The following is a 27,281-nucleotide window of genomic DNA, read 5'->3' as shown; positions in this document are numbered from 1 at the left end:
GAGGGTTGTAAATTAAAGTGAAGCTTTGTTCCTCTCTTGTTACCTCCTTGTTCCCTGTACTTACAGGGTAAATACCACATTTGAGGGTTGTAAATTAAAGTGAAGCTTTGTTCCTCTCTTGTTACCTCCTTGTTCCCTGTACTTACAGGGTAAATACCACATTTGAGGGTTGTAAATTAAAGTGAAGCTTTGTTCCTCTCTTGTTACCTCCTTGTTACCTGTACTTACAGGGTAAATACCACATTTGAGGGTTGTAAATTAAAGTGAAGCTTTGTTCCTCTCTTGTTACCTGTAGTTAAAGGGTAAATACAACATTTGTTCCCCCCTTGTTCCCTTTAGTTTACAATGTAAAATCTTGAAGGCAGTGAAATAAATATACAAACACACAATATATTTCTTCTTTACTTTGTAACCTTTATTTTAATAAATAAGCATTTTAAAAGACTTCATATTAATCAAACATTGTCTTGTCTATCATTGCCTATACTCATTCATTTTCTCTTTGGCTTTGTTAATCTGGGGTCGCCACAGTGGAATAAACCACCATCTTATCCAGCATATGTTTTACGCAGTGGATGCCCTTCCAGCTGCAACCCATCTCTGGGAAACATCCATACACACTCACTCACACGCATTCACTACGGACAATTTAGTCTACCCAATTCACCTGTACCGCATGTCTTTGGACTGTGAGGGAAACCGGAGCACCCGGAGGAAACCCACGCGAACGCAGGGAGAACTCCATGCAGAAACCTTCTTGATGTGAGGAAACAGCACTACCTACTGTGCCACCGTGTTGCCACCCAGCTGCAACCCATCACTGGGAAACATCCATACATACTCATTCACACACATACACTACGGACAATTTTACCTTACCCAATGTCACCACATATTTTTGGACTTGTGGGAGCACCCGGAGGAAACCCATGCTAACATGGGGAGAACATGCACAAATGCCACAGAAATGTCAACTGACCCAGCCGAGGCTCGAACCAGCGACCTTCTTGCTGTGAGGCGATTGTGCTACCCACTGCGCCTGCCTATACTCAAACAGCAAAATAACACATTATTTCCTTCCCCCTTTTTTTCTGGCATCTCTTGCTTGGCTTCCTCTTCTGCTCTTCTCAGCTTCCACTGAGGACTCTGATGGTGAGTGGCTGATGAAATCCCATGGGTCTTGCTGCTCTGCATTTACATAAAATATATAAACAGACAGAAAGGCTTTTAGTAAGCTATAGACATGTTTATTTTCCTGTTTAATGTGTGTGTAGTTGTTGTCCAACAATTTCACACACTAAACATTTACAGATACCATACAGACACTATACATTACTATCAAACAAAAGTACTATTATCAGATCATATGGGAGATTGTGATCATTTATAGTGATAATAATTAAAGCGCAGAGGGGAAAAGGCTTAAATAGTAGGCTACTGTGCTAAAGTCCAAGGCAAACGTTACTAGTAATTAGGTGTGTGTGTGTGTGGGGGGGGGGGGGGGGGGGGGTTGCCGGGGGGGGCTATTGATATATCAAACTGGCATGCTACAGAAAATATCAATTAACATTTCCAAACATTAATTTGTCATTAACTTTGCTGTAACGTTAATTAACGTATAAAGGGAGAAAATCGTCTGCACAGTCAGTATGACAACAGCCACAGAGATCTGACCTGCTCATCATCCAGTCTTTCTGGAATGACATGAAGAAACTAAATCCATAGGAACTTTGGCAACATTTCTAAGATGTGCAAAGTAAACGACAGTAAACATTGGTAAATATTCACTGCGGTCAAGCCAGCCGCGGTTCGGAAAAACACAGTCAAGCCAGCCGCCCTTTATATTTCGGTGCGCGCCTATTATTATCATTACGGTAATGTCAGCAGCCACACAGAGAGCGCTCCAGAGAGCACCCATTTCGCCCAGAACAGAGAGATAACAACGAAATAAGTTTATCCCCCTTTCCTCCCACGTATGCTTTATTAAACAGCTTTTTTTTTTTTTTAGCTTTTTTTTGACTGTTGTTATTTTAAGAAATTGGTTTCTGGGCTTACCTTTAATTTCCTCAAGTTTATCTTTTTGCTTCAAATGATTTTATAGCAGATCAAACGGACAGAATAAATATACGATTTCTAAATACACAGAATGCGTTTCTACTTCTCCTAGCCAACTACACTAAATTGCAAATAAGGTTGAATGCAATTTTATACAACGTGGCTAACCTCAGAAAGTGTAAACAATCATGAAGTAGTCCAACAAAACATTGTTTGAATTACAAATATATGTTGGTTTTATTTAAAGGGGGATTTAAAAATGTATGCTTCTTTCAGTATATGGGATATGGGGCATTATTACACTTTAGATGACTGTAAAGACCTTATTATTTGTTATAAGTAGAATAGAACAACAATAAGATCAGATGCAGGCAGTCAAATACTAAGCATACATCATATGAAGCCTGTTTTACTGCTGCATTTTGGAGAAATGTACCATTAACACACTTTAAAGTGCTATAAAGAAATAAGTAGAAAAAACAAAGTTTGGTTTTGATACAGGATGTACATGCATACCTCATGTGAAAGACCTCATTTAAGTTAACAGAAGAAAACTATGGACAGGACATCCAATATTATATGCATAACTCATAATAACTTACTGCAGCATTTTGGAGAACTGGGCTATTAATGAGCTATAAAGTCTTTAAAGTGTTATAAATACATTGTTTGGAATAAGTTAAATAAAAGAGTGATCAGGTCTGATACTAGATGTCCCATGCTATATGCATATATACAACATATGAATCCTTTTTACTGCAGCAATTTGGAAAACAAAATTGCTCATTTAAAAGATGTAGAAAAAAAATAGGTCTTATACAGGACATCCCATACTAAACCTTATATAAAGACTTGTTACTGCAGCGTTTTGGAGAAATTGGGCATTAACATTACTCAAAGTGTTATGAAGACCCAATTTCCAATAAGTAGACAAAAAACAATGATCAGTTCCTGTATAGAACATCACATACAATATGCATACTACATATAAACACTTCTTACTCCAGCAATCTGGAGAAGTGGGACATTAACATAATATAAAGTGTTATAAAGACCCCATTTCGATTAAGTAGAAAGAAACAATGGTAGTTCTTATTCAGGACATCCCATACTATATGTGTACTTCACATGAAATCTTTTTTACTGCAGCGTTTTGGAGAAACTGGGTATTAACCTATTATAAAGTGATATAAAAACCCCATTTCTAATAAGAAGAAAAAAACAATGGACAGTTCTTATACATGACATACCGTACTATATATGTACTTCACATGAAGCGTTTTTACTGCAGCATTTTAAATAAACGAGGTATTAACATAATATAAAATACTATAAAGACCACATTTTAAATAGGTAGAAAAAATCTATGGTCAGTTCTTATACAGGACATCCCATACTATATGTGTACTTCACATGAAACCTTTTTACTGCAGTGTTTTGGAGAAATTGTATATAATATATTTCAAAGTGTTCTTAAGACCCCAATTCAAATAAGTAGAAAATAACAATGGTCAGTTCCTATACAGGAAATCCATACTATATCTGTACTTCACATAAAACTTTTTTACTGCAGCATTTTGGAGAAATGGGGTATTAAGATAATATAAAGTGCTTTAAAGACCTCATTTCAAATAAGTAGAAAAAACAATGGTCAGTTCTAGTACAGGACATCCCATACTATGTGTGTACATTACATGAAACCTTCTTACTGCACTGTTTTGGATAAATGAGGTATTAACACAACAAAGTGATATAAAAACCCCATTTCAAATAAGTAGAAAAAAACAATGGTCGGTTCTTATACAGGACATCCCATACTATATATGTACTTCACATGAAACCTTTTTACTGCAGCATTTTAGAAAAACAGGGTGTTAACATAGAAAAAAAGTACTATAAAGTCCCCCTTTCAAATAAGTAGAGAAAAACAATGGTCAGATCTTATACACGACACCCTTATCTCTGTGTGTACTTCACATGAAAGCTTTTTACTGCAGCATTTTAAAGACATGGGGGAATTAACATAGTATAAAGTAATATAAGGACCCCGTTTTAAATAAGTAGAAATAAACAATGGTCAGTTCTTATACAGGACATCCCGTACTATATGTATACTTCACATTAAACCTTCTTACTGCACTGTTTTGGAGAAATTGTATATTAATATGATTTAAAGTGTTATAAAGACCCCATTTTTAATAAGTAGAAAAAGACAATGGTCAGTTCTTATAAAGGACATCCCATACTATATATGTACTTCACATAAACCCTTTTTACTGCAGCATTTTAGAGAAACAGGGTTATAAGATAGAAAAAAGTACTATAAAGACCCCATTTCAAATAAGTAGAACAAAACAATGGTCAGATCCTCTACAGGACATCCCATACTATATGTGTACTTCACATAAAAACTTTTTACTGCACTGTTTTGGAGAAACGAGGTAAGAACCTAATATAAAGTGCTATAAAGACCGCATTTCAAATAAGTAGAAAAAAACAATAGTGAGTTCTTATACAGGACATACCATACTATATGTGTACTTCACATGAAACCTTTTTACTGCAGGATTTTGGAGAAAGGGGGTATTAACATAATATAGAGTGCTATAAAGACCCCATTTCAAATAATTAAAAAAAGACAATGGTCAGTTCTTATACATGACATACCATACTATATATGTACTTCACATGAAACCTTTTTACTGCAGCATTTTGGAGAAAAGGGGTATTAACATAATATAAAGTGCTATAAAGACCCCTTTTCAAATAAGTAGAAAAAAACAATGGTCAGTTCTTATACAGGACATCCCATACTATATGTGCACTTCACATGAAACATTTTTACTGCAGCGTTTTTGGGAAACAGGGTATTAACATATGATAAAGTGCTATAAAAAGCCCATTTCCAATAAGTAGAAAAAAACAATGGTCAGTTCTTACATAGGACATCCCATACTATGTACTTGACATGAAACTTTCTTACTGCACTGTTTTGGAGAAATGGGAGAAATGGGGTATTAACATAATATAAAGTACTATAAAGACCCCATTTCCAATAAGTAGAAAGAAACAATGGTCAGTTCTTATTTAGGACATCCCATACTATATGTGTACTTCACATAAAAACTTTTTACTGCAATGTTTTGGAGAAACGGGGTAATAACCTAATATAAAGTGCTATAAAGACCGCATTTCAAATAAGTAGAAAAAAACAATAGTCAGTTCTTATACAGGACATACCATACTATATGTGTACTTCACATGAAACCTTTTTACTGCAGCATTTTGGAGAAAGGGGGTATTAACATAATATAAAGTGCTATAAAGACCCCATTTCAAATAAGTAGAAAAAGACAATGGTCAGTTGTTATACAGGACATCCCATACTATATGTGTACTTCACATGAAACCTTTTTACTGCAGCATTTTGGGGAAAGGGGGTATTAACATAATATAAAGTGCTATAAAGACCCCATTTCAAATAAGTAGAAAAAGACAATGGTCAGTTCTTATACATGACATACCATACTATATATGTACTTCACATGAAACCTTTTTACTGCAGCATTTTGGAGAAACGGGGTATTAAGCCAATATAAAGTGCTATAAAGACCCTATTTCAAATAAGTAGAAAAAAACAATGGTCAGTTCTTATACAGGACATACCATACTATATGTGTACTTCACATGAAACCTTTTTACTGCAGCATTTTGGAGAAAGGGGGTATTAACATAATATAAAGTGCTATAAAGACCCCATTTCAAATAAGTAGAAAAAGACAATGGTCAGTTCTTATACAAGACATCCCATACTATATCTGTACTTCACATGAAACCTATTTACTTTAGCGTTTTGAAGAAAGGGGGTTTTAACATAATATAAAGTGCTATAAAGACCGCATTTCAAATAAGTAGAAAAAAACAATGGTCAGTTCTTATACAGGACATACCATACTATATGTGTACTTCACATGAAACCTTTTTACTGCACTGTTTTGGAGAAAGGGGGTATTAACATAATATAAAGTGCTTTAAAGACCTCATTTCAAATAAGTAGAAAAAGACAATGGTCAGTTCTTATACATGACATACCATACTATAAATCTACTACACATGAAACCTTTTTACTGCAGCATTTTGGAGAAAGGGGGTATTAACATAATATAAAGTGCTATAAAGACCCCTTTTCAAATAAGTAGAAAAAACATTAGTCAGTTCTTATACAGGACATCCCATACTATATGTGCACTTCACATGAAACATTTTTACTGCAGCGTTTTTGGGAAACAGGGTATTAACATATGATAAAGTGCTATAAAGAGCCCATTTCTAATAAGTAGAAAAAAACAATGGTCAGTTCTTACATAGGACATCCCATACTATGTACTTGACAAGAAACTTTCTTACTGCACTGTTTTGGAGAAATGGGGTATTAACATAATATAAAGTACTATAAAGACCCCATTTCCAATAAGTAGAAAGAAACAATGGTCAGTTCCTATTCAGGACATCCCATACTATATGTGTACTTCACATAAAAACTTTTTACTGCACTGTTTTGGAGAAACGGGGTAATAACCTAATATAAAGTGCTATAAAGACCGCATTTCAAATAAGTAGAAAAAAACAATGGTCAGTTCTTATACAGGACATACCATACTATAAGTGTACTTCACATGAAACCTTTTTTACTGCAGCATTTTGGAGAAAGGGGGTATTTACATAATATAAAGTGCTATAAAGACCCCATTTCAAATAAGTAGAAAAAGACAATGGTCAGTTCTTATACAGGACATCCCATACTATATCTGTACTTCACATGAAACCTATTTACTGCAGCGTTTTGGAGAAAGGGGGTATTTACATAATATAAAGTGCTATAAAGACCGCATTTCAAATAAGTAGAAAAAAACAATGGTCAGTTCTTATACAGGACATCCCATACTATATGTGCACTTCACATGAAACATTTTTACTGCAGCGTTTTTGGGAAACAGGGTATTAACATATGATAAAGTGCTATAAAGAGCCCATTTCCAATAAGTAGAAAAAAACAATGGTCAGTTCTTATACAGGACATCCCATACTATATGTGCATTTCACATTAAATCTCTTTTACTGCAGCATTTTGGAGTATTAGGTTACTAATGTAATTCAAAACGTTATAAAGACCCCATATCAAATAAGTAGAAAAAAACAATGGTCAGTTCTTATACAGGACGTCCCATACTATATCTGTACTTGACATGAAACCTTTTTACTGCAGCATTTTGGAGAAAGGGGGTATTAACATAATATAAAGTGGTATAAAGACCCCATTTCAAATAAGTAGAAAAAGACAATGGTCAGTTCTTATACATGACATCCCATACTACATATGTACTTCACATGAAACCTTTTTACTGCAGCATTTTGAAGAAACGGGGTATTAAGGTAATATCAAGTGCTATAAAGACCCCATTTCAAATAAGTAGCAAAAAACAATTGTCAGTTCTTATACATGACATCCCATACTATATGTGCTCTTCACATGAAACCTTTTTACTGCAGCATTTTAAAGAAACAGGGTATTAATATATTATAAAATGCTATAAGGAGCCCTTTTCTAATAAGTAGAAAAAAAACAATGGTCAGTTCTTACACAGGACATCCTATACTATATGTGCACCTCACATGAAATCTTTTTTACTGCAGCATTTTGGAGAAACTGGGTATTAACCTATTATAAAGTGACATAAAAACCCCATTTCTAATATGTAGAAAAAAACAATGGACAGTTCTTATACAGGACATCCCATACTATATGTACACTTCACATGAAATCTTTTTTACTGCAGCGTTTTGGAGAAACGGGGTATTAACATATTATAAAGTGATATAAAATCCCCATTTCTAATAAGTAGAAAAAAAAATGGACAGTTCTTATACAGGACATCCCATACTATATCTCTACTTCACATGAAACCTTTTTACTGCAGCGTTTTGGAGTATTAAGTTACTAATGTAATTCAAAACGTTATAAAGACCCCATTTCAAATAAGTAGAAAAAACAATGGTCAGTTCTTATACAGGACATCCCATACTATATGTGTACTTCACATGAAACCTTTTTACTGCAGCATTTTGGAGAAACGGGGTATTAACATCATTCATAGTGCTATAAAGACCCCAATTCAAATAAGTAGAAAAAAAGACAATGGTCAGTTCTTATACAGGACATCACTTACTATATGTGCACTTCACATGAAACCTTTTTACTGCAGAGTTTCGGAGAAACAGGGTATTAACATATTATAAAGTGCTATAAAGAGCCCATTTCCAATAAGTAGAAAAAAACAATGGTCAGTTCTTAAACAGGACGTCCCACACTATATGTGCACTTCACATGAAACCTTTTTACTGCAGCGTTTTGGAGAAACAGGGTATTAACATATTGTAAAGTGCTATAAAGAGTCCAATTCTAATAAGTAGAAAAAACAATGGTCAGTTCTTATACAGGACATCCAATACTATATGTGCACTTCACATGAAACCTTTTTACTGCAGCGTTTTGGAAAAACAGGGTATTAACATATTAGACAGTGCTATAAAGAGCCCATTTCCAATAAGTAGAAAAAACAATGGTCAGTTCTTATACAGGACATCCCATACTATATGTGTACTTCACATGAAACCTTTGTACTAAAGCGTTTTGGAGAAACAGGGTATTAACATATTATAAAGTATTATAAAGACCGCATTTCAAATAAGTAGAAAAAAACAATGGCCAGTTCTTATACAGTACTTCCCATGCTATAAATTTACTTCACATGAAACCTTTTTACTGCAGCATTTTAAAGAAATGGGGTATTAACATAATATAAAATAACTTAATATAACGATTTAGTCTCCACTTTCCTTACTAATATGCAACTCCCTCTCTGACTCCTCCACTAATTATAAAAAAAACACTAATGTTTTGCTTCTCACACTCTTTACACACCTGAAACTTGCCTACAGCACTTATTCATTGTTGCTCTAACAGTTGTGTAAATTGCTTCCTTGTCCTCATTTGTAAGTCGCTTTGGATAAAAGCGTCTGCTAAATGTAAACGTATAAAGTACTAAAAAGACCGCATTTTAAATAAGTAGAAAAAAAACAATGGTCAAATCTTATACAGGACATCCTAATCAATGTGTGTACTTCACATGAAAGCTTTTTACTGCAGCATTTTGAAGAAACGGGGTATTAACATAATATAAAGTACTATAAAGACTGCATTTTAAATAAGTAGGAAAAAAACAATGGTCAGTTCTTATACAGGACATCCCATACTATATATGTACTTCACATGAAACCTTTTTACTGCAGCATTTTAAAGAAATGGGCTATTAATATAATATAAAATACTATAAAGACCGCATTTTAAATAAGTAGGAAAAAAACAATGGTCAGTTCTTATACAGGACATCCCATACTATATGTGTACTTCACATTAAACATTCTTACAGCACTGCTTTGGAGAAATGATGTATTAACATAATATAAAGTGGTATAAAAACCCCATTTCAAATAAGTAGAAAAAAACAATGGTCAGTTCTTATACAGGACATCCCATACTATATATGTACTTCACATGAAACCTTTTTACTGCAGCATTTTGGAGAAACGGGATATTTACTGAAAAAGTACTATAAAGACCCCATTTCAAATAAGTAGAAAAAACAATGGTCAGTTCATATATAGGACATCCCAAACTATGTGTGTACTTCACATGAAACATTTTTATTGCAGCATTTTGAAGAAATGGGGTATTAACCTATTATAAAGTGCTACAAAGACCGCATGTCAAATAAGTGGAAAAAACATTGGTCAGTTCTTATATAGGACATCCCATACTATATGCGTACTTCACATGGAACATTCTTACTGCAGCTTTTTCGAGAAATGGGATATTAACATATTACAAAGTGCTATAAAGACCAATAAATAAGTAGAAGAAAACAATAGCCAGTTTTTATACAGGGCATCCTATACTATACACATGCTTCATGTGAAGACTTCTCACCACATAATTTTGAAGAAATTGGGAAATAACAAAATTCAAGTGTTTTAAAGACCCCATTTTTTAGAGGTAGAATACAAAAATAGTCAGTTTTTTGTAGAGGACATCTCATAAAATTTGCATACATCATATGAAGCCTTCTTACTACTACATTTTAGAGGAATGGGGCACTAACATAATATGAAGTACTATAAAGACCTCATTACTAATAAGTAGAAAAAACAATAGTCTGTTGTCATACAGGATGTCCTATACTTTATGCATGTGAAAACTTATTACTGCACCATTTTCAAGAAATTGGGTATTAAACTTATAAATTGCTTTAAAGACCCCTTTTCTAAAAAATAGAAAAAAATAACAATGCTCAGCTCTTCCTATTGCTGAATACTCGTAGAGGACATCCCATACTGTATGCATACCTAATATGAAACCTTCTTACGGCCACTTTTTGGAGAATTGGGGCATTAACATAATATAAAGTGCTTTATGTTTTTGTACAGGACGTCCCTCACTGTATGCATAATTAACATGAAACCATCCTACTGCGGCATTTTTGGTGAAATAGGTATCAACTTAAAGTACTATAAAGACCTAATTTCTAATAAGTAGAAAAAAACAACGGTCAGTTCTTGTACAGGACATCCCATACTACATGTATTTATCAGATGAAGACTTGTTACTGCAGTGTTTTGGAGAATTTGGGCATAAACATTATATAAAGTGATTTAAATACCCAATATCTAATAAGTAGAAGAAAACAATGGGCAGTTCACGTTCATGACATTCCATAATATATGCATACTTTACATGAAACCTTGTCACTGCAGCATTTTGGAGAAATGGAGGAATAATAACATTCAAAGTGTCATAAAGACCCAATTTCTAATAAGTAGAAGAAAACAATGGTCTGTTCTTAAAAAGGATGTCCCATACTAAAGGCGTACCTCATATGAAGACTTCTTACGGCAGCGTTTTAGAGAAAAGGGACATAATTACCTTTTAGATGGCTATCAAGACCCCATTTCTAAAAAGTAAAAAAAAAAAAAAAACGGTCAGTTCTTCAATGGACAATTCAGTGGTCAGTTAGGTTGATGGCATCATCCCAACTGTCTCAAGCTATTATTGTACCATTACAACAAAATGATATTATTGGGGATGATGAGTGGTGCTGCTCCAAATGTAGGGTACAAAGACAAAGACAAAGACAAAGACAAACCAAATATGTTTGGTTAATTTCATAGAGATAGTTTACCTAAAAGTGAAAATGAACGCACTATGCACTGGCAATCAAATGGTTACAAACATTTATTAGTTCCTTCTTTTGGTTGAACACAAAAGATATTTAGAATGAACTTGAAAACTGGTAACCATTGACTTCCATTTTAGAAAAAAAAAAAACAATTACTATGGAGGTCAATAAATATAGTTCCTCAGCAGGAAGGGAACTGCAATTTTGTGTATCCCTGACACATTTGGAGTTGTGGAAAACTGTGATGTGCTGTCTATCCTTGACACATTCGTCCTGTATCAAAACTGACCATTATTTTATTCTACTCATTCGAAAGTAATAACGCCCCATTAATCCAGATCACTGCAGTAACAAGTCTTCCTATGAGGTATGCATATAGTATGTGATGTCCTGTAAAAGAAATGACTGTTCTTTTTTCTACTTATTAGAAATGAGGTGTTTGTAGCAATCTAAAAGGTAACAATGTCCCAATTCTCCAAAACGATGCAGTAACAAGTCTTCGTCTGAGATATGCATATAGCATTGCATGTCCTGTACGACTGATCAATGTTTTCTTCTACTTAGTAGAAATTGGGTCATTATAGAACTTGCTGCAGTAAGAAGTCTTCATATGTACAAGAACTGATGATTTTATGTACTTCTTAGAAATGTGGTGTTTATATCCATCTGAAAAGTAATAATGTCCCAATTCTCCAAAAAACTGAAGTAACAAGTGTTCATGTGAAGTACGCTTATAATATAGGATGTCCTGCATAAGAGCTGACCATTGTTTTCTTCTACTTACAAGAAATTGGGTCTTTGAAACACTTTAAATTATATTAAACCTCATTTCTCAAAAACCCTGCAGTAATAAGGTTTTTATGTGAAGTACACATTTACTATGGGAAGTCCTGTACAATAACTAATCATTGTTTTTTTTATACTTTTTGGAAATGGGGTCTTTATAACATTTTGAATTATAATAATACCCAATTGTTCAGTAAAAAGGTTCCATGTGAAGTGCAGATATAGTATGGGATGTCATGTATAAGAACTGACATTGTTTTTTTTTTTCAACTTATTTGAATTGGGGTCTTTATAGCACTTTATAATATGTTAATACCCAATTTCTCCAAAACGCTGCAGTAAAAAGGTTTCATGTCAAGTGCAGAAAGTATAGGATGTCCTGTATAAGAACTGACCATTGTTTTTTCTACTTATTTGAAATAGGGTTTTTATATTACTTTATATTATTATGTTAATACCCCATTTCTCCAAAACAGTGCAGTAAAAAGGTTTCATGTGAAGTACACACATAGTATGGGATGTTCTGTATAAGAACTGATCATTGTTTTTTTCTACTTATTAAAAATGGGTTTTTTATAGAACTTTATATGTTAAAACCCTGTTTCTCCAAATGATGCAGTAAAAAGGCTTTTTGTGAAGTGCACATATAGTATGGGATGTCCTGTATAAGAACTAACCATTATTTTTTTCTACTTATTTGAAATGTGGTCTTTATAGCACTTTATATTAGGTTATTACCCCGTTTCCCCAAAACAGTGCAGTAAAAAGGTTTCATGTGAAGTACACATATAGTAAGGGATGTCCTGTATTTGTCACACCTGTTGCAGTGCCCTAGTCTGGACACTTGAGGGCACTAGTTTGTTTTGTAGTTTCACTTCATTTCCCATAATCCTTTGTATTACTGATTGTGTTATGTTACAGCTGTTTTGTGTTTGTTAATTTAGTCCTGTTTTTATAAACCCTCTTGTCCTCTGTTTTAGTTGCCTTAGGATTTTGTTAGTTCCTCACATCTGGTATGTTTGTCTGGTTATCTAGGTTTTTTTTGTATTTCAATTATTCTTGGATTCCTGTTTGTGTTCGTTTTTGTTAGCACTTGTTAGCACTCCTACCCTGTCCTTGTATTTACCCGTTTTTGGATTTTTGCCAGTTACTTCGTCTGATCATCTAGTTTTTTGTATCTTGCTTCTAGTTCTGTGCAAGATTTGGAAATCTGTCTTTTTGGATACCTTAGTCTTTTTGTTAATAAATTGCTGCACTTGGATTTCTGCATTGTGATCATTCCCCATTTCGTGACAGTATTAGATCTGACCATTGTTTTTTTTTACTTTTTTTTAAAATGCAGTCTTTATAGTACTTTAAATTATATTAATACCCCATCTCTGAAAAATGCTGCAGTAAAAAGGTTTCATGTAAAGTACACATAGTATGGGATGTCATATGTCAGAATTGACCATTCGTTTTTCTACTTATTTAAAATGGGGTCCTTATAGTACTTTATACTATGTTAATACCCTGTTTCTTTCAAATGCTGCAGTAAAAAGGTTTCAAGTGAAGTACATAAATAGCATGGGATGTCCTGTATAAGAACTGACCATTGTTTTTTCTACTTATTTAAAATGCGGTCTTTATAGTATTTTATATTATGTTAATACCCCGTCTCTTTTAAATGCTGCAGTAAAAAGGTTTCATGTGAAGTACATATATAGTATGGGATGTCCTGTATAAGAATTGACTATTGTTTTTTCTACTTATTAGAAATGGGGTCTTTATAGCACTTTATATTATGTTATTACCCCATGTTTGAAAAATGCTGCAGTAAAAAGGTTTCATGTGAAGTACACATAGAGTATGGGATGTCCTTTATAAGAACTGACCATTGTTTTTTTCTACTTATTAGAAATAGGCTCCTTATAACACTTTAAATCATATTAATATACAATTTCTCCAAAACAGTGCAGTAAGAAGGTTTAATGTGAAGTACACCTATAGTATGAAATGTCCTGTATAAGAACTGACCATTGTTTTTTTCTACTTATTTAAAATAAACTCTTTATAGTACTTTATATTATGTTAATACCCCGTTTCTTTAAAATGCCGCAGTAAAAAAGCTTTTATGTGAAGTACACACATAGATTAGGATGTCCTGTATAAGATCTGACCATTGTTTTTTCTACTTATTTGAAAGGGGGTATTTAAAGTACTTTTTCTATGTAATACCCTGTTTCTCCAATATGCTGCAGTAAAAAGGTTTCATGTGAAGTACACATATAGTATGGGATGTCCTGTATAACAACTGACAATTGTTTTTTTCTACTTATTTGAAATGGGGTTTTTATATCACTTTATATTATGATGTTAATACCCCGCTTCTCCAAAACAGTGCAGTAAGAAGTTTTCATGTGAGGTACACATATAGTATGGGATGTCCTGTATAACAACTGACAATTGTTTTTTCCTTCTTATTTAAAATGCGGTCTTTATAGTACTTTATATTATGTTAATATCCTGTTTCTTTAAAATGCTGCAGTAAAAAGGTTTCATGTGAAGTACACACATAGATTAGCATGTCCTGTATAAGATCTGACCATTGTTTTTTTCTACTTATTTAAAATGGGGTTTTTATAGTACTTTATATTATGTTAAATCCCCCGTTTCTTTAAAATGCTGCAGTAAAAAGTTTTCATGTGAAGTACATATATAGTATGGGATGTCCTGTATAAGAACTGACCATTGTTTTTTTTTCTACTTATTTAAAATGCAGTCTTTATAGTACTTTATATTATGTTAATACCCCGTTTCTTTAAAATGCTGCAGTAAAAAGCTTTTATGTGAAGTACACACATTGATTAGGATGTCCTGTATAAGATTTGACCATTGTTTTTTTCTACTTATTTAAAATGCTGTCTTTTTAGTACTTTATACGTTTACATTTAGTCATTTAGCGGACGCTTTTATCCAAAGCAACTTACAAATGAGGACAAGGAAGCAATTTACACAACTGTTAGAGCAACAATGACTAAGTGCTGTAGGCAAGTTTCAGGTGTGTAAAGAGTGTGAGAAGCAAAACATTAGTATTTTTTTATAGTTAGTGGAGGAGTCAGAGAGGGAGTTGCATATTAGTAAGGAAAGTGGAGGCTAAATTGTTATATTAAGTTATTTTATATTATGTTAATACCCCATTTCTTTAAAATGCTGCAGTAAAAAGGTTTCATGTGAAGTAAATTTATAGTATGGGATGTACTGTATAAGAACTGGCCATTGTTTTTTTTCTACTTATTTGAAATGCGGTCTTTATAGTACTTTAAAATATGTTAATACCCTGTTTCTCCAAAACGCTTTAGTAAAAAGGTTTCATGTGAAGTACACATATAGTATGGTATGTTCTGTATAAGAACTGACCATTGTTTTTTTCTACTTATTTGAAATGCGGTCTTTATAGCACGTTATATTATGTTAATACCCCCTTTCTTCAAAACGCTGCAGTAAATAGGTTTCATGTGAAGTACAGATATAGTATGGGATGTCCTGTATAAGAACTGACCATTGTCTTTTTCTACTTATTTGAAATGGGGTCTTTATAGCACTTTATATTATGTTAATACCCCCTTTCTCCAAAATGCTGCAGTAATAAGGTTTCATGTGAAGTCCACACATAGTATGGGATGTCCTGTGTAAGAACTGACCATTGTTTTTTTTCTACTTATTTAAAATGCGGTCTTTAAAGTATTTTATATTATGTTAATACCCCGTCTCTTTAAAATGCTGCAGTAAAAAGATTTCATGTGAAGTACATATATAGTATGGGATGTCCTGTATAAGAACTGACCATTGTTTTTTTCTACTTATTTGAAATGGGGTCTTTATAGCACTTTATTTTATGTTAATACCCCATTTCTCTAAAATGCTGCAGTAAAAAGATTTCATGTGAAGTACATATATAGTATGGGATGTCCTGTATAAGAACTGACCATTGTTTTTTTCTACTTATTTAAAATGCGGTCTTTATAGTATTTTATATTATGTTAATACCCTGTCTCTTTAAAATGCTGCAGTAAAAAGGTTTCATGTGAAGTACATATATAGTATGGTATGTCATGTATAAGAACTGACCATTGTTTTTTTCTACTTATTTAAATTGTGGTCTTTATAACACTTTGAAATATAATATTATACAATTTCTCCAAAACACTGCAGTAATAAGGTTTCATGTGAAGTTCACACATAGTATGGGATGTCCTATATAAGAACTGACCATTGTTATTTTCTACTTATCAGAAATAGGGTCCTTATAACACTTTAAATCATATTAATACCCCATTTCTCCAAAACAGTGCAGTAAGAAGGTTTAATGTGAAGTACACACATAGTATGAAATGTCCTGTATAAGAACTGACCATTGTTTTTTTCTACTTATTTAAAATAAACTCTTTACAGTACTTTATATTATGTTAATACCCCATTTTTTTAAAATGCTGCAGTAAAAAGCTTTTATGTGAAGTACACACATAGATTAGCATGTCCTGTATAAGATCTGACCATTGTTTTTTTCTACTTATTTGAAAGGGGGTATTTATAGTACTTTTTCTATGTAATACCCTGTTTCTTCAAAATGCTGCAGTAAAAAGGTTTCATGTGAAGTACACATATAGTCTGGGATGTCCTGTGTAAGAACTGACCATTGTTTTTTTCTACTTATTTAAAATGCGGTCTTTATAGTATTTTATATTATGTTAATACCCCGTCTCTTTAAAATGCTGCAGTAAAAAGGTTTCATGTGAAGTACATATATAGTATGGGATGTCCTGTATAAGAACTGACCATTGTTTTTTTTTACTTATTTAAAATGGGGTCTTTATAGCACTTTATTTTATGTTAATACCCCATTTCTCTAAAATGCTGCAGTAAATAGGTTTCATGTGAAGTGGAGATATAGTATGGGATGTCGTGTATAATAACTGACCATTGTTTTTTTTCTACTTATTTAAATAGGGGTCTTTATAACACTTTGAAATATAATATTATACAATTTCTCCAAAACACTGCAGTAATAAGGTGAAGTGTGAAGTACTTATATAGTATGGGATGTCCTGTGTAAGAACTGACCATTGTTTTTTTCCTACTTATTTGAAATGTAGTCTTTATAGCACTTTTTATAAGGTTATTACCCCGTTTCTCCAAAACAGTGCAGTAAAAAGATTTCATATGAAGTACACATATAGCATGGGATGTTCTGTACAGGAACTGATCATTGTTTTTGTCTACTTATTGGAAATTGGGTCTTTATAACACTGAGTAATGTTAATACCCAATTTCTCCAAAACACTGCAGTAACAAGTCTTTATTTGAAGTTTAGAATGTGATGTCCTGTATCAGACCTGACTATTGTTTTTTTTCTACATATTTTAAATGAGCATTTTTTGTCCAAATTGCTGAAGTAAAAAGTATTCAGATGTAGTATATATGCATATAGCATGGGACATCCAGTATCAAACCAGATCAGTCTTTTATTTAACTTATGTCAAACAATGTATTTATGCACTTTAAAGACTTTATAGCTCAATAATAGCACATTTCTCCAAAATGCTGCAGTAAGTTATTATGAGGTATGCATATAATATTGGATGTCCTGTCCATTGTTTTCTTCTGCTCACCTGAATGAGGTCTTTTACATGAGGTATGCATGTACATCCTGTATCAGAACCAAACTTTGTAGTTTTTCTACTTATTTCTTTATAGCACTTTAAAGTGTGTTAATGGTACATTTCTCCAAAATGCTGCAGTAAAACAGGCTTCATATGATGTATGCTTAGTATTTGACTGCCTGCATCTGATCTTATTGTTGTTCTATTCTACTTATAACAAATAATAAGGTCTTTACAGTCATCTAAAGTGTAATAATGCCCCATATCCCATATACTGAAAGAAGCATAACCTTTTAAATCCCCTTTAAATGAAATAAACATATATTTGTAATTCAAACAATGTTTTGTTGGACTACTTTATGATTGTTTTCACTTTCTGAGGTTAGCCACGTTGTAAAAAATTGCATTTAACCTTATTTGCAATGTACTGTAGTTGGCTAGGAGAAGTAGAAACGCATTCTGTGTATTTAGAAATCGTATATTTATTCTGTCCGTTCCCAGATAGCATACAGTTCTGGGCCACATCTGGGCCAACTAAGGCACATATGGCTCACTTCTGGCAATGGCAGGAGACATATGGGCCACATCTGGCCCATATGTGTCACACCGGGTGTAGTGTTAGTTGTGGCCTGCTGTATGTGGGCCAGATGTGGCCCGTGTGTGACACCCCGGGTGTAGTGTGAGTTGTGGCCTGCTGTATGTGGGCCAGATGTGGCCCGTGTGTGACACACCGGGTGTAGTGTGAGTTGTGGCCTGCCGTATGTGGGCCAGATGTGGCCCGTGTGTGACACCCCGGCTGTAGTGTGAGTTCTGGCCTGCTGTATGTGGGCCAGATGTGGCCCGTGTGTGACATCCCGGGTGTAGTGTGAGTTCTGGCCTGCTGTATGTGGGCCAGATGTGGCCCGTGTCTGACATCCCGGGTGTAGTGTGAGTTCTGGCCTGCTGTATGTGGGCCAGATGTGGCCCATGTGTGACACCCCGGGTGTAGTGTGAGTTCTGGCCTGCTGTATGTGGGCCAGATGAGGCCCGTGTGTGACACCCCGGGTGTAGTGTGAGTTCTGGCCTGCCGTATGTGGGCCAGATGTGGCCCGTCTGTGACACCCCGGGTGTAGTGGGAGTTGTGGCCTACCGTATGTGGGCCAGATATGGCCCGTGTGTGACAGACCGGGTGTAGTGTGAGTTCTGGCCTACCGTATGTGGGCCAGATATGGCCCGTGTGTGACACACCAGGTGTAGTATGAGTTGTGGCCTGCTGTATGTAGGCCAGATGTGGCCCGTGTGTGACACATCGAGTGTAGTGCGAGTTGTGTATTTTTAGTTCCGGTTTAACTATAAATGAACGGGAGCCTTTGAAGTGGTTACAAATTATTAGAAATTGAAAATCAAAGTTAATTTGTCTTTCTAAGTCTGTACACTTTCGTTTTATGAAGTAGAAAATAGAAAATAAATATTGTAAATTAATGTAATGTGATGCAAGGATTTACATTTTTCCGATCGGCTACTTCTGCCTGTGTACTGCATACCTAATAAGTGGGAGGGGCTTGCTGCTCAAACATTACACAGACTCTGATGTGAAGCAGCAGCAGTTCTGTGTTTCCTGTGTTTTATTAACATTATTGTCCCTCATCAGGCAGTGAGAGCGCTACACCTTCTCTGAAAATAATAACATTACATGTTCTAAATAAGACTTTCTGTGATTGAAAATGATTCTTTAGGTTATTAAGAATAGGAATAAGCTATTGCTCATGCGGGAAAGTATATGTTTGTAACCTTATCACATTAATTCAGTTTATTTCCTCAATAATGGATTTATTTTTACTTTAAGGCTGCTATGAATATAAATTTATATTATCTGTTATATGTAAATGTTCCAGCATGAGTAAAATTCTTTTTTTTTTTTCTTCATATTACCTGGTATGTCTATAAATGTCTATAAATGCAATGAGTTTCATCATTTATTATGTTTTGATCCATTAATGTTTTGTTCCGTTTCTCCATTTGAATGAATTAAGACAGTGTCCTACCGCCACCTACTGGGTGGATTTTATTTGCTATTAGTACTACTTTTTGATGAACAATTTTACAAATGAATTCATAATCTAATAATGCTGCATTAAAGTGCTGTTTTTTGGTGTTATTTTTTGCAATTCTACATATTTATAATGATTTTGTTTGATTAAATGCCACATACAACATTGTTCTTTTTTTATTTAATTTGAATATTAAATAGACAAATGTTTTGTTCATGAAAAAAATAACTATATAGAAAAAAATGTCAGAGAACTGAGCAGTAGAATGTGAGTAACATGAATGTGTTCGTGAATAAGCTGATCTTTGTAAACAACACAAAGTTTTATTTACTTATTCTACAGAACACAAAAAATAATAAAAATAAATCTGACCAATTTTAATGCGCACACCTAACCCCGCTCCTAACCCTACCCCTCACTTTGATGTCACTAGCTCTATTTGAGTGCATTGTTTCTGACATTGCATGTCAAACTGTGTGTCTCAGCTTGCATATCCAAGTCTGCAATCAGATACTAATGCTTCTGCAACACAGCCCTGAGGGTACAATCCTCAGTGCTGGGAAACACCACACATTATCTTAATCACAAACTACAGCAAATTTAGTTTATCCAAAATTCATTTATACTGCAAATTTTTGCACTATGGAAGAAACTGGAAACCAACAGAAACAACATGCAAACTCAACATAGAAAGGCCCAAAAGTCTATCCTGGTTCTGTGTGTGTGCACCTGTAACAGTGTCAACAAATTTTATAGACAATATGCTATTAATAAGCATGTTAATTAGCAATTAGTTAATTGTAAATATATCTTAAAGTGTTATAGTTTTTATATAACAAGCTACTGAATATTAAAAATAACAGTAAATATTCTAGAATTACAGCATGTTACATAACAGAGCAAGGACATGTTCACAGTATGTCTGATAATATTTTTTCTTCTGGAGAAAGTCTTCGACTAGAATAAAAGCAGTTTTTTTTTTTTTTTTAAGTGTTTTAAGGTCAAAATTATTAACCCCTTTAAGCTATATATTTTTTCTACAGTTTCAGAACAAGTCATTTTGATAAAATAACTTGCCTAATTACCCTTACCCTAATATATATAATATTATTTTTATATATATTTATTTATTTATTTATTTATTTAAAAACATAATCATAAACTGCCCCCTGGTGGCGAATATGTGTTTCGCTTCATCCTTGCATTACGGTGGAGTGGGCGGAGCCTCGTGAATGACGGTTATTTTTTTCAAACGAGGAAGTGAAGTCAAGTCCGCCATTTCATCTTCTTCTTTATATCGGGTAAGTTATTATTTTAAAACCATATTTGTGAGATATTTGTCGTCAGGTAATGTTTTTACTTGTTAGAAAAGCCCCTGTTTTGAATAGTGATAAAACTGTAACTTATATGTGGATAATATGGCTAAAAACGGCTGAGAATGATGGCCGCCGTCAGTTCAGTAACGTTAATCTGTTAAGTTGATTGTGCTCGGGGTTTTAACAAATTCATTTAAGTTACAATTGAAATGATCAATAAGACGTGTTATATAAAGAACAGCGTCGAAACGGGAGCTTGAATGAATGAATCATATGCTGTCCGTTTTATACAGTTGTAACTGGTGCCGAGTTCTGCTTTTGTAACGTTACTGGTTTTAAGCACAAACACTGATGGAACAGTCTCTTTTTGGTAACGTTAATCCTAATGATCTTGATTTGCTTGTTAATGTGTGTTTTATCAAGTTTCAGCAAAAGTTTGCAGAGTAACGTTATGTGGTTCATGCTGGCCACTGTTGAGACTGGTCTGCATTAAAAAAATTTTTTAAAGCCAAAACGTTTGAAAAAAAAATCCACAGTTGAAACATGAAGTGTTAAATGACTTATGAAGGAAATTAAAAGCTAAAAAAGAAGGCTAAGTGTGTTATGAAATATTAAACCTTGTTAAAACATAAAATCAATTGTGTTAAATAAGCTTAAAATCCATATCTTATGTTTTATATTACTTCAAAACAGCCTGGAAACTGAACTGCACCATTAATCTTGTACATATGTATCAAGTCCAAACAAATGGTTTTGTGGCAAGTAAAAATAATATTTTTATAAATTGATTGTATTGTATTAATTTGTTACAGAAAAGAAAGGAATCATGCAAGGATGCAAGCTGAAGGAAAGGACAACTCTCACATCAGTGCATTACTAATTGTTTGACTTCATCATCAAGCACACCAGGTACAATATTGTACATATTTTGTAACTTGTATATGTCAGACTGGTTGTTGGGAACTGAAATAATATATTTTATGTTTTTTTTATTATTAAAATATTACAAGATTTATTGGTGCTATTTTATCACTGTATGAGGTCATAGCTTATTTAAAATATCTAATAATGACATAATAATGACATCTTTTATCCTCCACTTGTTTCAAAATATTTTTTTTGTTCTGTTGAACATTAGCCCCTTTCACACATACAGACCTTTCCGGAAAATTGCCGGCAATTTTCCGGAACAGTTGTATGTGTGAACAGGTCCTTTTTGAAAATACCGGTAAATTCGTTCTGGCTATTTTCCGGAAAGAGAAGTTGTAACATTACCGGCAATTTGCCGGAATGCTGCGCTGTGTGAATGCAGAAGGAAGATTCCCGTAATAAGCGCGTGCACGTCTAGAACGTGCTGACGTGAGACGTCTGCTTTAGCCAATCACAACAGTCAGACGCATTTACGTCCGCGCGGTTTGTGAGGATAAAAGCCTTTGAATATTTTTCCAGACACATTTAGCTGCTAGAAGTTATTCAGATTACGTTTGTATGTTCTTCTTAATGCCAACTGTGTAAATAATCATCGATGAGATGCTTATGATAAGCCGTTGTTTGTTTACCTTCAAGCTTTGCGTGCGCATATGAGCGCCTGCACACTCAGATAATATGAACATCTCGACATGCGAAAGTGATCCTGTGAAAGTTGTTCACAATATTGATCATCCACAGAGGTTGTAATGTAGTCAAATGTTTACAAATACAAGCGCAGCCGTTTAAAGCTCACTTGTGGTGAATGATGTCAGAATTTACCGGTATTTTGGAATGGATGTGTGAATGCTCTTTTCCGGAAAATTTCCGTAACGTCCTCGCCTGTGTGAACAGCGCTTTTTTGAATATACCGGTAAAGTCTTTCCGGAAATTTTCCAGATATTTACCGGTATCACTGTGTGAAAGGGGCTATAAACTCAGGTGGTGCAGTGGTACAGTGGATAGCTCTGTTGCCTCCCAGCAAAAATGTTTCTGGTTGGAGCATCGGCTGGGTCAGTTGGCATTTCTGTGTGAAGTTTTTATGTTCTCCACTTGTTGGCGTGGGTCTCCTCCGGGTGCTCCGGTTTCCCCCACAAGACATGCGGTACAGATGAATTGGGTAAGCTAAATTGTCCATAGTGAATGTGTGTAAATGAGAGTGTATGGGTTTTTCCCAGTGATGTGTTGCAGCTGGAAGAGTATGTGCTGCGTAAAACATATGCTGGATAAGTTGGCTGTTCATTCCACTGTGGTGACCCCAGATTAATAAAGGGATGAAGCTAAAAAGAAAATGAATGAACACAAACCCAGTTTTTCCTCATATGTATATCAATAGTTACAGGTTTCTAACATTCTTCAAAATATCTGCTTTAGTGTTGAACAGATTTAAACTGCTTTGAAACAAGTAGAGGATGAATAAATGGTGGCAGAATAGTAAACTATATCTTTAAATGTTTTATCCTGTATGTTATGTGTATTCATATTTGTCTTGTCTTTTGTCATATTGTCCTTCTAGCTCAGATTGTGAAGGACCGGGAATGCAACACCAGTTACTCTTAAGTCAAGAACCAAATGAAGCACCAGAGTACAGATTATGGAGGTATCTGAAGTTGAACTAACTGGAAGCAGGGAACCATACTAATAAAGTTCCTTAAGGTAAAAGCACCTGCTTTATTTTGATAGGAAGTATTTTTTTTATAGAGTTCTATTGTTTTATTCTTATTCTAATTTTATTTTATTCATATACTGAATGGAAGTCATTCAAATTTCACAACAAATGATTTGCAGATTGAATATAAAATATAATGACATTTTAATACATTATTTCTTTTGGTTATTCTTTACATCTATAAATGGGCAAGTATTTAATCAATAAAAATAATTTTAAACAACTTAACTAAACAAATTACTCTGTTGGACCCTAATATTTAAAATAGCAAAATCCTCAAACTAACACACACTCTTGTGAATGCATTCTCACATTCATACACTCTAAAACACACATTCATACAACAGTCTGTCTCAGTCTGACTCACACACAACATCGTCTCTCACAGGTTTTTCTAGCAAACCTCCACCACAAGCTTGTCCTTTTATGCTGCTTTTATTTGAAACATTTTAGAGCATGATATAGTCCAGGTTTTTATCACTAAGTATTTTTTTTCCATTCAGCAGGTTCCTTGTAAAGATGAACCCAGGGAAGGATCGAAAGTGGAGAAGACCAGATCAAGAAAGACCACATCAAGATCTGCGGTCAGTTCAAAGGTACTTTCACTAATTACCAAGATTTCAGACTATGAATTGATGGAGTAAACTTTGAGTGTCAGATCTTCCTAGCAAAAATTCTTCCCAGTGTCTTGTAGTAGAAGTGATGCAGTCAATCAAGTTTACATTATTTCGTAAATAGGTTTCCGATTTAATAAAAATATAATAACCAAACTTGATTAATGTAACAATTTTGATGAAAAGGGCATGTTTTTCTAGAGCTTTTAGCACAAAGGCACCCCCGTCTTGTAATATTGCTGTGTCTGACGTCACGGGGTTGGTATGCTGGAAACGTTTTTGAATGAGGTATTTGTATGATTTATACATAGTCTGTCTTAAATAAGCGTCACTAAATTGTACAGGCATTACAGGTCAAAGCAATCTGTTATTACATTTATCAAAATAAACAATAAGGCTCCTAAAACACTGCTTTGAAAAATGTAGAAAATGTAAAAAAATATTTCGAATACCTCAAATGAAATGAAGTCATTTGTTTTATTATTTTTAAAATATATTTTTTTGTAAAATAATTTGTTTATAATTATGTAAAAAAAATCCAAGTACTATAAAAGTTATTTAAGCAACAAATTTGCCAGATTGTAAAGGCAGACACAGAATGAGCAAACAAGAAAAAACTTATAAAATGTGTAAATAAAAGGCAACATTTTAAATTTTTACATCTTTTCATCATATATGTAAAACCTTCCTAAGCTTGAAAATATATTTCCTTAAAATAAACTTCCTTTGTTAGTGCAAATTCCTTTTTTAATTAAAATCCTTGTAATTAAACCATTCAAACAAGTTTACACTTAAAAAAGGTCCGTAAAGAAAATCCGATTTTTTTTCCAAATGTAACTAACTAAATAGTACCATGTACTTTTACTCTGTATTAGTATTATTTACTAAAATTTGTTTTATTTTAGCAATATAATAGTATTTCTAGTCCTTTAATTTAATGTAATTTAATTTTCAGTTCTCTTTCCATCTACGAAAACATTAAAAAAATAATAATTTCACAAGCACATTTAAAATAGGTTTAATACTATGAAATATTTTATTAATATTATTTTTTAATTTTTTATAAATCGATAGGTAGTTCCTATGGAATGCTTTTATGTATTGCTGAGAATAAATTTCAGGTGTTCAATACGTTGCTTGTCAGTCTTAAAAATAAAAATAGGTGCTTAAAAAAGTGCTTAAAAGTCCTTTTAATCGAGTTGTGCCTGTATGTACTCTGCAAACAGCACCTTTTAATTGTTGTCTTCTCCTATTTTCAGGATGTTTTGCATTGGACAGTTTTTTTTTTGGATTTGACCCTTGCTCGCCCCTGACCTCATTCTTGGACTGCCCTGTTGGATTTTCAGTTTGTTTTATTTATTTTTTTTTTTTTTGGTTCTGGGTAGATGATAATAAATATTTAGTTGTAATTATTTAAATAATATGTTTTTGTTAAATATGCGATTTCTGTGTTTGTTCTGTCTACTCGTACTTGTTTAATCTTGTTTCTGTAATTATCATTTGTTTATTTGACCCTTGCCTCGCCTCTGATCTTGTTTTTGGATTGCCCTTTATATATATTTTTAATTATTGGTTCTGGGTATATGGTTATAAAATATTTGTTAATTTAATTAATATGCATTTTATAAAAAATATATATATTTTTTTGTGTTTATTCTGTATCTATTTATCTAATTTGTATATACATGTGTGTTTGTATGTTCTTCTTATTCTGTATATCCACTTACCTAATTTTTACTTTTATATTTATTTGCATTTAATTTGTGATAATTCTGTATGCATTTATTTATCTAATTCATATATTTATTTGTATTGCATTGATCCATCTGTTGTTGTTTTTTTGTATGCAACTATTTATATAATTTATATACATTATATATTTGTATTTATCAATTTATATTCTTCCTTTAAAGCAATTTTTTTAAATAAAGCAATTTAAACTAAGCATTCCTTTTAATGTGATTTATATAGCTACCAAATGTAGATGTGAGCCACATCTAACCCAAAAGTCAGCCGCAACTGAACCAGATCTGGGCCAGATCTGAGAAATTGCATGGGCCGCATCTGGGCCAGATCTGAGAAACTGCATGGGCTGCATGTGGGCCAGATCTGAGAAAGTGCATGGGCCGAAGCTGGGCCAGATTTGAGAATGTACATGGGCCGCAGCTGGGCCAGATCTGAGAAAATGTATGGGCCACATCTGGCCCAGATATGGACCATGCTTTTTCTGAGATATGGCCCAGATCTGGTTCAGTTGTGGCTGACTTTTGGATCCTTATGTCAGCCACAATCAGGTTGAGTCATCGCCGTCATTCCGCGCGGTATGTGGGCCAGAAGAAAATGGGGGATGTGGGCCATATCTGGGCCAGATGTAATTTGCTATCTGGGTTTGATCTGCTATAAAATCATTTGAAGCAAAAAGATAAACTTGAGGAAATTAAAGGTAAGCCCAGAAACCAATTTCTTAAAATAACAACAGTCAAACAAAGCTAATAAATTGTTTAATAAAGCATACGTGGGAGGAAAGGGGGATAAACTTATATTTCGTTGTTATCTCTCTTTTCTGGGCGAAATGGGTGCTCTCTGGAGCGCTCTCTGTGTGGCTGCTGACATTACCGTAATGATAATAATAGGCGCGCGCCGAAATATAAAGCGCGGCTGGCTTGACTGTGTTTTTCCGAACCGCGGCTGGCTTGACCGCAGTAAATATTCGCTGCTGGCCGTTTAGATTCGGCCATGAACTAACGTTAATGTTACGCTAAAAACAAATGAAACAAAATAAATATAATCTGGTTAATGCACAATTTCTAATCGTAACAATAGCCTTATTTACTGACAACGATTTACTCACATGTGTTACATGGTGACAAGACGGAGCAATTCCAAACGTCCCAAAAGTCTGAGCAAAAC

The 27,281-nt window shown here is 33.8% G+C and overlaps 3 long non-coding RNA genes across 7 annotated transcripts; 2 read left to right on the top strand and 1 right to left on the bottom strand.

Annotated features, from left to right (window-relative positions):
- Positions 1-393: 393 nt before the first annotated feature.
- Positions 394-27,272, bottom strand: LOC147845643 (uncharacterized). The gene is made up of 2 exons (XR_015480887.1): positions 27,223-27,272; positions 394-1,188 (listed from the first exon to the last, which is right to left on the bottom strand). It is a non-coding gene; the product is annotated as an uncharacterized LOC147845643 (long non-coding RNA).
- On the top strand, positions 3,925-8,517 carry LOC147845644 (uncharacterized). Its single transcript, XR_015480885.1, has 4 exons — positions 3,925-4,277; positions 4,989-5,824; positions 6,958-7,622; positions 8,335-8,517. It is a non-coding gene; the product is annotated as an uncharacterized LOC147845644 (long non-coding RNA).
- Positions 21,044-26,315, top strand: LOC101885742 (uncharacterized). Of its 5 annotated transcripts, none has more exons than XR_015480882.1 (5): positions 21,044-21,107; positions 21,935-22,031; positions 23,605-23,744; positions 24,264-24,353; positions 25,631-26,315. It is a non-coding gene; the product is annotated as an uncharacterized LOC101885742 (long non-coding RNA). The 5 variants fall into 5 exon arrangements; XR_015480880.1 differs by having other exon boundaries at positions 24,261-24,353; XR_015480884.1 differs by having other exon boundaries at positions 21,935-23,208; positions 23,605-23,688; positions 24,261-24,353.
- Positions 27,273-27,281: the final 9 nt, after the last annotated feature.

The sequence above is a fragment of the Danio rerio genome, chromosome 3 (genome assembly GCF_052040795.2).
Source record: "Danio rerio strain M-AB ecotype USA chromosome 3, GRCz13ab, whole genome shotgun sequence".
Lineage (NCBI taxonomy): Eukaryota > Metazoa > Chordata > Actinopteri > Cypriniformes > Danionidae > Danio > Danio rerio.
This window is presented reverse-complemented; position numbering and strand designations above follow the sequence as displayed.